Source organism: Procambarus clarkii, chromosome 20 (genome assembly GCF_040958095.1).
Source record: "Procambarus clarkii isolate CNS0578487 chromosome 20, FALCON_Pclarkii_2.0, whole genome shotgun sequence".
Classification (NCBI taxonomy): Eukaryota; Metazoa; Arthropoda; class Malacostraca; order Decapoda; family Cambaridae; genus Procambarus; species Procambarus clarkii.
Window position 1 is genome coordinate 34,897,083 of NC_091169.1, and position 13,249 is coordinate 34,910,331.

Here is a 13,249-nt window from a genome sequence, read left to right on the forward strand (position 1 = left end):
GAGACATCCTTGGGTTAGTCTAGCGAGACATCCTTGGGTTAGTCTAGTGAGACATCCTTGGGTTAGTCTAGCGAGACATCTTTGGCTTAGTCTAGGGAGACATCCTTGGGTTAGTCTAGTGAGACATCCTTGGGTTAGTCTAGCGAGACATCCTTGGGTTAGTCTAGTGAGACATCCTTGGGTTAGTCTAGCGAGACATCTTTGGCTTAGTCTAGGGAGACATCCTTGGGTTAGTCTAGCGAGACATCCTTGGGTTAGTCTAGTGAGACATCCTTGGGTTAGTCTAGCGAGACATCCTTGGGTTAGTCTAGTGAGACATCCTTGGGTTAGTCTAGTGAGACATCCTTGGGTTAGTCTAGCGAGACATCCTTGGGTTAGTCTAGTGAGACATCCTTGGGTTAGTCTAGTGAGACATCCTTGGGTTAGTCTAGTGAGACACCCTTGGGTTAGTCTAGTGAGACATCCTTGGGTTAGTCTAGTGAGACATCCTTGGGTTAGTCTAGCGAGACATCCTTGGGTTAGTCTAGTGAGACATCCTTGGGTTAGTCTAGTGAGACACCCTTGGGTTAGTCTAGTGAGACACCCTTGGGTTAGTCTAGTGAGACATCCTTGGGTTAGTCTAGTGAGACATCCTTGGGTTAGTCTAGTGAGACATCCTTGGGTTAGTCTAGCGAGACATCCTTGAGTTAGGTCTATATTTTCCCGTTTATTTCTAACAAGTTACCGGCTTCTACATTCAAATTTAACTTTGTCTTCAATAACCACCTTTTTTCCTTTTTTGTTAACACATTTATGTACAACTGAAAACTCACTTCTGGGGTGTGAGTTTTCAGTTGCATATTGTCCTGGGGACCATTCAGGCTTGTTCGCACATTTATGTACATCTGCATTTGTGCAGCTGCCCTAGACTATATGAAGGGGAGTAGTGTCAAGCACTTGCAGGGGGCCCAGACACACTTCAAGATGTTACACGCCCACATTCACTCCAAACATCTTATCACCTGCGGGCTCCTCATGCCCGTGCCACCTCTTGTGGTGGCTTAATCTTCATCAATCAATCAGTCAAAAACTAGCTGCTTGATGCGTAAAATCCCCATCACCAAAGGGGGGGGGGGATTTGTCATACAGGGTCCAGTCCCATATGGTGACAGGATCGCCGAATTTAACTAACAAGGTTTAAATATTTAAAACTCGCTTCATGCAGGTCGGCGTTCAATTCTAGACCGTCCAAGTGGTTGGGTTCCTTTCCCCCCGTCCCATCCCAAATCCTTATCCTGGTCCCTTCCCAATGCTATATAGTCGTAATGGCTTGGCGCCTTCCCTTGATAATTCCCTCACCCCAGAAACAAAATATCATCTGCATATATGATTGGAGTTACCCTATTTGAGTATCTCTCGGACGTTATCCAATTCATTAATATATTAAATTGGGGTGGGACTTAACGCTCCTCCCTGAGGTGTGCCGAGCTCAAAACATCGGTGCACGGACTTTTTTTATTATTATTATTATTATTTTCTACCACAGACGTGGCCAGACTTTTACAATGCTAACTAGCATATATACATTTTCTTCTGTCCTCCATGGACAGGGATAGAGATGCGTTAAACATATAGTTTAGGAGTTTATTGAACAATCAACCACAGAAGGTGATTCAGTGCTTTTAAAATGCTAAGCTAACCTGCATGGTCTACGGCAGATTTCCTCCCTCTCATGGAATATTAGGTCTAATACTCTTGATACCACACCTAAGCATTTCTTTCATGAAGTTAATCACCTGTCCAGTGTAATAATCGACCATTAACGCCCAAGTTAGTACATATATGATGAGCTTGTTCGTCTCATCAAAGGCTCCTTGTAAGTGAATAAATACTCTATAGTAATCCTTTTCGTTAGATACTCATTTAATAATACAATTATAGGTAATACACTCGCCCCTTGGGGCAAAATTAATTAAAATTATGAACTTTTGCCTCTGAGGAATCCAAACAGAATACTGGATAAGTGATCTAATACCAAGTATAGGTCTATATAAAATTGTCCTCTCCATCATTGTACAGAAACACGAGGTTAAGGCCACTGGTCTGTACTCTCCAGTGGCTTTATGGATAGGGATGGTTACATATTTTTGTTCATTTACTGGGAAAACTGCCCTCTGTGTAGCTAATATTAAAGAGGTATAACAATTGGCTTTACTCTATAACAACTAAATCGTTAAGCAGACGATGAGTTACCGTAACGTGGCTGATGATATGATGACCAAACCACACGTCAGAAAATGAAGGAACGACGACAATATCTCCCACTGATTCCTGCTGTAAAACATATGCTTTTTAACCCATAACGTTATAAACACATGGAACTGCCTACCCGCCGAAGCCGTAAATGCCAAACAATGCTGAATTTTACAATCCAGCTTGAAAAAAATAATCAGAATAAATGGAGAGACCTTTGAAAAGCCGGTGGGTTCCTGTCCCCGTCGAGGACACTAAAGGACCAGTGGGATTACTGCAGTGTTTCTGCAGTAGGCCTACGGGTGTTCCTGCAGTAGGGGAGTACTACAATTCAGGCTACATGGACCATGTAGGTCCACTGCTATACTGCGTATAGCATGGACCAGTAAGCCTACTGCGATATTCCTATCTTGTATGAAAAAGAAGGCCTACTGCAGTATTCCTCTCCCGTGTCGTTTTAAAATACACAGTACGTTAAAATTCATGAATGTGTTATGCCGCCGCAGCTTTGAGGAAGTCAGAGGCCGCACCTCGGAGCAAATTAGAGGGCGCAACTTGGAGGAAGTCAAAGCCTGGTGGGTCAGTGTAACTGATCTAAGTAATGGTTTCCCGGTGTGTAACCAAGTTTATGGTACCCAGGCTACACACCTGGGACCCAGTTAATGCGTCCCAAGTGTGTAGCCTAATAATGGATCCCATATGTGAAGCCCAGTTAATGGTTTCCAGGTGTGTAGACTAGGTAATGGCTGCCAGGTGTATAGCCTAGGTAATGGTTCCCAGGTGTAGGTGAATTCCCGTCATATTTCCCCAATGATACCTCTTTTTCCCCCCATTGTTACCTGTTATCTTACTGTTATGTCTACTGTTTATTTTAAGTAGCTGTTCTCTGTTATTGTCCCTACTATTTTCCCTGTTGTTGCCACTATTATTTTCCTTAATGTTGCCCCCTGCTATTCCCCCCTGCTGTTGATCCTACTATTTCCCCCTCCCCCCCCCTACTATTTCCAATATTATTTTCCTTGCTGCCCCTATTATTTTCCCTAAACGTTGCCGCCCCTACTATTTTTCCCTCCTGATTCCCGTACTATTTTTCCTCGTTATCTTTGTTATTGCCTGTGTTGGTGCCTATGTTATTACTACTGATAACACCCCAGTTGTGGCCCTTGGGGTTGTGCTTGTTGGTGCCCCCCCCCCCCTTGTTCTTACTACGGCTTGTGTTGTTATTGTTATCGTTCTTATTTCTGTTATCATCGCCGCCCTTGTGTGTTGCTATCTATCTTTGTACTCCCAGTGCGTCTAGTTCTCGTAAACACTATCACGGTGGCATTCTGTTGTAGCTTACAGTTATGTGGGCTACAATTCAGTACACTGTATTAAAATAATGTAGGCTACAATTCAGTAACTACAGTAATGTAGGCTATAATTCAGTAACTACAATAATGTAGACTACAATTCAGTAACTACAGTAATGTAGGCTATAATTCAGTAACTACAATAATGTAGGCTACAATTCAGTAACTACAGTAATGTAGGCTATAATTCAGTAACTACAATAATGTAGGCTATAATTCAGTAACTACAATAATGTAGGCTATAATTCAGTAACTACAGTAATGTAGGTTACAATTCAGTAGACTACAGTAATGTAGGCTACAATTCAGTAGAATACAATAATGTAGGCTACAATTTAGTAGAATACAATAATGTAGGCTATAATTCAGTAGACTACAGTAATGTAGGCTACAATTCAGTAGACTACAATAATGTAGGCTACAATTTAGTAGACTACAATAATGTAGGCTACAATTCCAGCTGCCATGCGACAGAACCAGGTTACCGTGCTGCTCCTTGGAGACAATGTATACCGGGTCCTGTAGCATAGTAGTCAGCGTCTTCGGTACACAGTCGAAGACCCCGGGCAGAACAGGAAAGCGTGTGGGTGCCCGTTTCCTTTCACCTGATGCCCGCTGTTCGCTTCGCAGTAAAACCTCGGGGTTAACACAACTGTTGTGGGTTGTATCCAGAGATATATAAAATTGGTATATAATCGGACACATTTCACATTGAGACGGTGGGAAGGTGATAGTGAGGAGTTGATTGGTCGCTCGCCAGATGTCAGGCCTCGTCAGGGGGGTGTTGCCGGCGTGGTCTGGCGGCAGTGATAACACTTCCCACCTCTGTTCTTCAACTCTTTCTGGCCCTATTATTCTCCAGCCAGTGTTAGACCTGTATACTTACCCAGTACCATTCACTGATTCCATCTCCTACGGTTGATTTTCTCACAGACTAACCCATACTCTTAGTGTTGACATCACTCGGATATTTCCGCAACCATTCCTTGATATGAGGTTATCCGAGACCGCCAATTTCACTTAGAAATTAATAATAACTAAGATGCTAGAGAAAAGGGCTACATGATTTCAGTAGTCTGCAAGTCAGTACCAATTTCATAAGATCGCGTGTCAATTACGAATTTCTCGCTGATTTTTTTGCAAGCTTCTGCTCCCTTGTTTTCGTAGCGCTCAAGCCAGTCTCCGGCCACCAGCATGAGAAATCTTTTCTGATGAAAAAGCAACTTGCTTATACCATCAATTACCGATATAAAAACTACAAAAAACAAGTCGTAACTACATGCATGATAGAATCAAATTAATAATACAAACTCAGTTATTTGCTGTGAAATTAAGTAAATTACGACCCACGCATTAGTCATAATGATAGGCTATTAACATACCTTTCTGACGAAGCGCAGCGCGCTCGACAAAGTGGGCAGAGATGGATATCTCAGCCGTGATCCTCACTTGTTGCAACCGAAAGGTACCAGGTTCGATCCTTATGCATGACGGACACGTTTGGGCACTGTTTCCTTTCACCTGATTCTTCTGCAAAAGGGTACCTGAGAGTTAGGCAACTGTTGTTAGTTGCAGCTTGAAATATAAATAAATATCTTTGTGCTATAACTCATATGTTTATAGACGTTTATGATTGCCATAGCATTCTGAATGAACTAAACTATTACACACAGAGATCACACTAACGTGATTAAGGCAGTGTCTGGGATGCTCCCGGACGCAGGTTCGAATCCTCGTCACGGCCCTTGTGGATTTGAACTAAACTATAAATCGAACACAATAAAATTATGGATAATAAGGCAAGATAATATACGCCAACCTATTTTTTGGGCGTTGCCTCACTTATGACTATTTTTTACCCTTCCTCCACTTGCCACTTCGTTGTTGTTTTATATTTAGCTACTCGGAACGAAATGTCCATGTAGCACGGGCTAATGGTGAGCCCGTACAGTCATTTCTGGGTTGTTGTTGTTACAGATTCAGCTACTGCGAACAAAAAGTTCCAAGTAGCACGGGCTATGGTGAGCCCGTAGTGGACTTACCTGACACAGGAGCGGGGCTGTGCATTTCTTGGTTGTGTTCTTGCTATAGATTCAGCTACTCGAAACAAGTTCCAAGTAGCACTGGCTATGGTGAGCCCGTAACTTACCTGGCACAGGAGCGGGGCAAGTAGCACAAGCTATGGTGAGCCCTGTAGTGGACTTACCTGGCACAAGAACGGACGCATTTCTTGGGGTGTAGGGTTTTTATATAGCATTATGGCACTCGTTCCCACCAACCACAGGGCATGGGAATAGGTGAGTGCCCCTTAAGCACACATTTCCCTACCAACACAAACTAAAATATATAATTGGTTAGTTGGCACACCTCACTCACAAGTTAAGATTTTACGTCTCCGTGGTGCAGTGGTAAAACACTCGCCTGGCGTTTCGCGAGCGCTTTGTCATGGGTTCGTATCCTGGCCGGGGAGGATTTACTGGGCGCAAATCCTTAACTGTAGCCTCTGTTTAACTCAACAGTAAAATGAGTACTTGGTTGTAAAAACGATTCTTCGCGGCGGGGATCGTATTCCAGGGACCTGCCCGAAACTCTACGCGTACTAGTGGCTGTACAAGAATGTAACAACTCTTGTATATATCTCAAAAAAAAATGATAATAATAATAATGGTTAGTACAATAGAAAAATCTTTTATATTTGTTTGTTCTTATATAAGACACAGCACACAAAGGGAGGGGAACACAGTATTTATATCATTAAAAAAGAACTAAAGCTGAGGGCAAAACGACAAACTGCCTAAGCGGCAGGTATGATAACTTTGACGACAACATATACATTGATTTGACTGACAGTTGAGAGCAAACATTTGACTGATTGACAGTTGAGAGGCGGACCGAAAGAGCCAGAGCTCAACCCCCGCAAGCACAACTAGGTGAATACACTAGGTGAGTACATAGAAAAATACTTCGAAGTGTAGGCTCCTCGCAAGGCCCCAGAGCGAGAGGGTTATTATGTATGTGCACTTCAATCCCCGACCATCCAAGTGGTTGGGCACCATTCCTTCCCGCCGTCCCATCCCAAATCCTTATCCTGACCCCTTCCCAGTACTATAAAGTCGTAATGGCTTGGCGCTTGCCCCCCTGATAATTAAAAAAAAAATTATCATGTGTGCACATGGGGGGTCTCTCTGGCCGTCCCTTAATAAGAGATCAAATAAAAGATAGGGTAGTTAGCCAACTGTATAACTCTTTACTTACCTTACATATTTTAGGTCCTTTATCCACCTAGTATCCACCTCTGGTTAATGTATCCCCCTTTAACCTTTGGTTAATGTGTACACCTGATTAATGTATCCACACTTAATGTATCCGCCTCTGGTTAATGTATCTACACTTAGTTAATGTATATACACTTAGTTAATGTATCCACCTCTAGTTAATGTATCCTTCCCCTTTAAAAATTGCCTGTCGGAGGGCAGGCAGCCAGTATATATACATACAGTACATGTTTGAAGCTTATATTGGGATTCCCCCAGGGTCGAAATACTGACCCTACCCAGGATGTGACGCCATAACAAGCTGACCTAACTCCTGGGTACCTATTCACTGCTCCGATAGGAAACGTGCCCAAACTCTCTGGGTGTGTAAACTCCAAGTGTAGAAAACTGGGTGGAAACTCTCTGGGTGTGACAGGATAGTATTTTGAGGCAATATATAACATTTGGAAGGAATGAGGATAAGGATTTGGGATGGGACGGAGGGAAGGAATGGTACTCAACCGCGTGGACGGTCGAGAATTGAACAGCAACCTGCACTGAAGAAAGACCGTCGCTCTACCGTTCAGCCCAAAGCGGTTGGATAGCGAGGGACGAAGAAACCAAATAGGAGATACTTTGCAACACGTTTCAACTTCAATGACCACATCTGAAGAGGCTGTAGGAGGCGGGGATTCCAACCCCTTTCGTCATTTCCCGAAACTTGGTAACCGGAAGCGGATCGAATCCTCCTGTGGGCGTCGCCCATAAGACAACAAAGATCTTCCTGCCTCCGTATCCCTTCAAAGGCTTGTCAGATCATTTATGTGGCTTAAATAATCAGTATTTAGTGTTAACAGCCCTCTACTTTTACTAATATCTAATTATGTAGTCAATTTAAGATTACCACAAGAATAAGGAGTTATTTGCTATTAAACTACACAAATGCTAACACCAGTGAAAATATTATAATTTTCTAAGTATTATTATTGAGATAAATGTGGATTATTCATAATTTAGTATTCATTTACCTACGATATAATTATTATAGTTATGGGTGAATCATTATTCATTTAATCCCTGATATGCAACCCGACGAACCTAATTTGTTTGTCTTAGAGCAATCTTTTCGTGCATGCATTCCCCTAATATTTCGATGAGGGTATAAACACATTTATGTATGATGTATAGGATATAAGTTGATACTTCCTCACGTCCAGAATAATGGCCAAATCATAGGGTTAGTATCTTAGTGGAGGATTTTTTTCATTTAATTTTGTATATCAGTGGGAATTTTTCACATTCACTATGGAAGACGTGCACAGCAATCCTTCAGCAAGTTAATTCAGGTCAACAACATAATGGATGACGTTGCGGAAAGCCTTATCCTTGGTCGAGTCCCCCCATAAACTGTTATAACAAAACCAAAGAATGATGGTTCAGAAGGGAATACTAATTTTGATAATTCCAACCCCCCTACTAATGATAGGCTGATGATTTTGAGTACAGTATTAAGGACAACAATACGTATGATCAATGTAATATAACTGGGAAGTCAGAAGAGCAGTTACTGACACTTAAAGGTCAGAAAGCATGAGTGTAGAGAGCTATGGACATGTTTAGAATCGATAATTGTATGTACGGGCAGCATAAAACATCCAGTGGGATATCAATATCTATGGCAGGGTGAGCTGAAGGCAATGAATCCCCCAATGTTGAACATTCCAATTGTAAACTATGTCTATGTGAACAAGAGCTAAAACAAGAACCCCAACACTATATCTGTGATTGCTTTGTTATTAGTGATTTCAGACCAAATTGTATGAGGTATTTTAGCTCTGTAATTACTTCATACACTCAGGAATATTGGAAGATATTCTTGTGATGTACTCAGATTTTGCTAGTAGAGGCTAATAGATCAGCCTTACATTTCATGTTCTCTCCTGATTCCATGTAGGACTGGCCATCCTGTGAGGTGGGGATGTTGGAGGAGCTTGTAGCTGTTTTTTTATCTATACTGTGTAATCTTTCATACAGAATAAGGTAGCAGCATATTATTTCTGTGTATACCCAAGCTTGTTAAAAAAGAAAAACATTATTTGAGAGGAATCTTGTGGAAATTTGTAAAAATGATTATAATATAATATGTCCATGATTCAGTGCTTAGCTCTTATAAAAATCATGAAGTTATTATTTAGTCAAATTTAATTTATTGTTTGTATTGAGGCAGGTATTTTCTCTTCAGATTCCATGTATGACTAACCATCCTGTGAGATGGAGATATTAGATAAATTTATAGCTAGTTTTTTTTATCTACATTGTGTAATCTTTCATATAGAATAGGGTAGCAGCACATTGCTGTTTATACCTAAGCTTGTTACTAAAAAAAATGCATATTTTATTTTTGCAAACAAAAAAGTTGTTCTTGTAAACTGGATTAAAAACACTATTGAAGCATTATGTGGATCAGACAGATTGGATTTAATGAACTTTTTATTGTTTAATATTAACATAAAATGCTGAAAATTTTAGAATACAATAATTATACTACTTCCTGATTACATTTCTTGTGTGTGTTTGTGGACTGGCAGGCAGGAGGGTTATTCAATCGACAAAATATTTAAGTTTTTAAAAGTCAGGATAAAGTATAACATTTGGAGTTTACAGTTCATGCTCTATGATGATGAGGTAAAAACTGTTTTGCTTAGAATTATATAAACTATTTGTAATGCAGTGTTTCCTTTATAAAATAATAAATATATGTATGACAATTGTACTTTATATAATATAATAAAGAAAAAATTCCAGTGGGGGTTAACACCTCTCTGAAACGTGAAAACTTATTAATAATTCAGATCACACTATAATAGCCTCGTTTTTTTAACAAATTAAGCCTTCGCGACCATAGATGTGTGATGTATACAATATTAATGCTTATGTAAGAAACCACTCCGCCAATAAGTGAATAAGTTAAGACACGATGACCACCTGCCCGCGTTTCTCCAACCCAAACTCCAAAAATGATACCAATAACTAGCATGGATGGAAGTACAATATATGACCAACAAATCTTCGCTTTGTATATTATTACAATTCTAGGCATAGTAAAACAAATAAAGTTAACGTAATCAGTTCTAATTAAGCAATTCCATGAGTAATGTAAGCGATTTTAGGCCTAGAAACAATATGCACAAACATTTTATTGTCTGCGAGACGCTCAAGCAAGGTTGGTTAGTTGCCTCAAAGCGGTCCGTCTAATTACCGCAAGCTACCACAAGCTTCACTAAGCTTCCTGGCAATACGTTAGTAATGAATAAATATGATATATTTACTCATTATAATGTTGGTGCTGAATGTACAACACGAAAAAACATAATTTTAATCTGAAAAAGTATCTTTTTATAAAGAAATTAGACGAAAATAAAGAGCAGGTGACTGGCACGGCCAATTTGGTGACGCCAAATCAAGTCGACGATCCAAGCGTCGATTAGGTTAGGTTAGGTCAACCTAACCTATCATATTTATTCATTACTAACAGTATTGTCAGGAAGCTTTGTGAAGCTTGTGTAGCTTTGTGGTAGCTTGTGGTAATTAGACGGACCCCTCAAAGAGCCCAGAGTCCACAGGCTCTTTACTTATTAATAACTAAATTGGTCAAGGCCAATGCAAGATTATTTTGCATCCTAGGCAAGGACCGACTACTTGCAAAAGAAATTCTCAACTTTGATTTCCAAAAATAAATGTTTCGTAGAAAAAAATCAAAGCACAAAACTTGAAACTGCTAAATTTAGTTTATATATGACAAGATTAGGTGATACTGAATTTGTATTCATTATTCAGCTTTCATATGCATACCAACTCATTCTCACACTCTTATTTCACTCTACACACTCACGTTACTCATAATTACCTGAGAAAATAAGAGAAAATGACAAAAATCACTGAAGGACAAGACGGCCTCAAGTCCCCACGTGTCGATCGATCAGCTGTGACGAATTTCTTGGTATGATCAATGAAATGTTTTTATTATATTTTTTAATTTATGTTCGCTTTTCATGTATTTTTTGTGACAAAAAGGTGTTAATTAATTAATGTGGTGTATTTTAATTAGTTTTTTTTTATTGGATTTGTCTTGAAGACTATATGTTTACCGATTTTCTAACATTGCAAAATGCATTTCTTAAAAGTTCGAGGTCGCATTTTAGTTATTTTATATTTTTCTTTTTGTGTTAAATAACTAAAATACTAAATTTGTATGAAATTTATGGCTCTCAAAGGTCAGTACTGTGCCCCTTCTGAGGTACACTGCGCCCTAGAACCCCATGATAAATGTTTAATGAATGTAAATATGGCCGCCATGATTGAGCCAAGATGTACAGGTTTCGCAAGTGGTTGCGTAAATGCCTGATGAATCTGGGCCCCACTGCTTAATGACAATGTTCAGTGTACCTTCGTGTCTATTTTGTAGGCTGTAGTCATCTTGTAATATACGGTGTGGTGATTGTAACTGTCATGTCTCCCAGTGGGGGTCACGTGTGTGGAGACTTACAGTCTGTGTCACAACCGTCCTCAGTGATGGTGGTAAAGTACCCACTGATTATGAGAATTTGGTTGACTTTTGATAACTTCGGGGTCGCATAATTCGCACATAAAACATGGTCTGTGGACTTTTCGTAGTTGTTAGTGGTGTGGCCATCATTCCTAAATATGACGTCAATGTCGAGAAAGTGGATATAATTATTAATTAACGCTCTTTTAAAATAGACTTTCACAACGGACTGTTTCATCTCGTGTACTGTTGAGTAATACGGCTGTTAGTGTCGTGTACTGTCAGAAAATATCATCAAACAACAAACAGTAGTACCAACGATGAGTTACAATAACGTGGCTGCAAGACTTGATAACGTCCCGTCTGCATTTTCAGGTGTGTGGGTTGGGTATCAAGAGTTATATAAGTATATCACGCTCTTGGTGTAATCTTCATTCACTATTGCCCATTTGATTATGTTCATTTATTATGCACTCATGCCGGCGGTAGTGGAAAATGTTAACAAGCACATAAAAAGAATCACGAACCAAACCAAAAAATTTCACACAATAAAATTGTCGAAGAAAATTTCCAGAATATGAGCCCTAAACTATACATAGCGATTCAATCTCCAGATTTGGATTAGATCAATTTATTTATTATGTACCCTATACCCATCCCGTGGGCGGTAGTGGAAAGGGGTACAGAGGAACATAATGGGTTCAGGAACTGAACCCCATAGTTTGTTTAGCTTAGAATCTTGTGAAGCTAGGTACACAATTGTTAATATTACATACACATGTACTTATATACACATACATGTACACGGGTGGAACACTAACAAGGGGACACAGGTGGAAACTGAGTACCCAAATGAGTCACAGAGACGTTAGAAAGAACTTTTTCAGTGTCAGAGTAGTTAACAGATGGAATGCATTAGGCAGTAATGTGGTGGAGGCTGACTCCATACACAGTTTCAAATGTAGATATGATAGAGCCCAGTAGGCTCAGGAATCAGTACACCAGTTGATTGACAGTTGAGAGGCGGGACCAAAGAGCCACAGCTCAACTAGGTGAGTACGTATACATATCAATAATCTTTTTATATCACAAGTGATTCCACAAGAGGCTCACAACGGTCACTATACAAGACACTTTACATCTATGGCGAGTCACAGTTACTAGTCTTGCTGCACACCCACCCAACTGTGCGGCAGCTTTTATCACGTGCAGGCTGCACCTACAGTAAGCAGATTTTAGATACTTCGCTAAGATTCCTGACAGTTTTGTATATACGCCTCCAACTATGTAACTTATACTGAAAACAAAATATGTGAGAATACATACATAGACATGATAGGACGCGAATCTCATATAAAACTGTTAAAATACATACTGAACAAAATGAAGGATATTAATCCAGACCACCTCTTTAAAAAGTTACACGAAATACATACAATGGACAATAGCTTCAAGCTCAATAAGTCACAATGTTGGACAGAAAATAAATGTTTTTTCACTCATAGTTATAAACGCGTGGAACCGCCTACCCGCTGAAGCAGTAAATGTCAGACAGACCATTTCAAAATTATCAGATTTTGAAAATGGGGGACATTTGACAAGCTACGGCCTTCCTGTCCCCGTCTTTGCCATTAAATAGATGTCAGGTAAATGCATACACACATTCTTATATACTGTATTGGCGGCCCAGACAAAGCTACCCCCTTGCCGAAGTTTTTCTTTTGCAAAATTGTTATAAATATACTGTATTGAAATGTTATCGAGTACCCAAAGTCGAATTTAACTCAAATTGTGTAATACTGAGGAACAATCGACTTACTTAGATCATATGATGTTGCCTAGTTGACCCAAAAATGCATATCTGA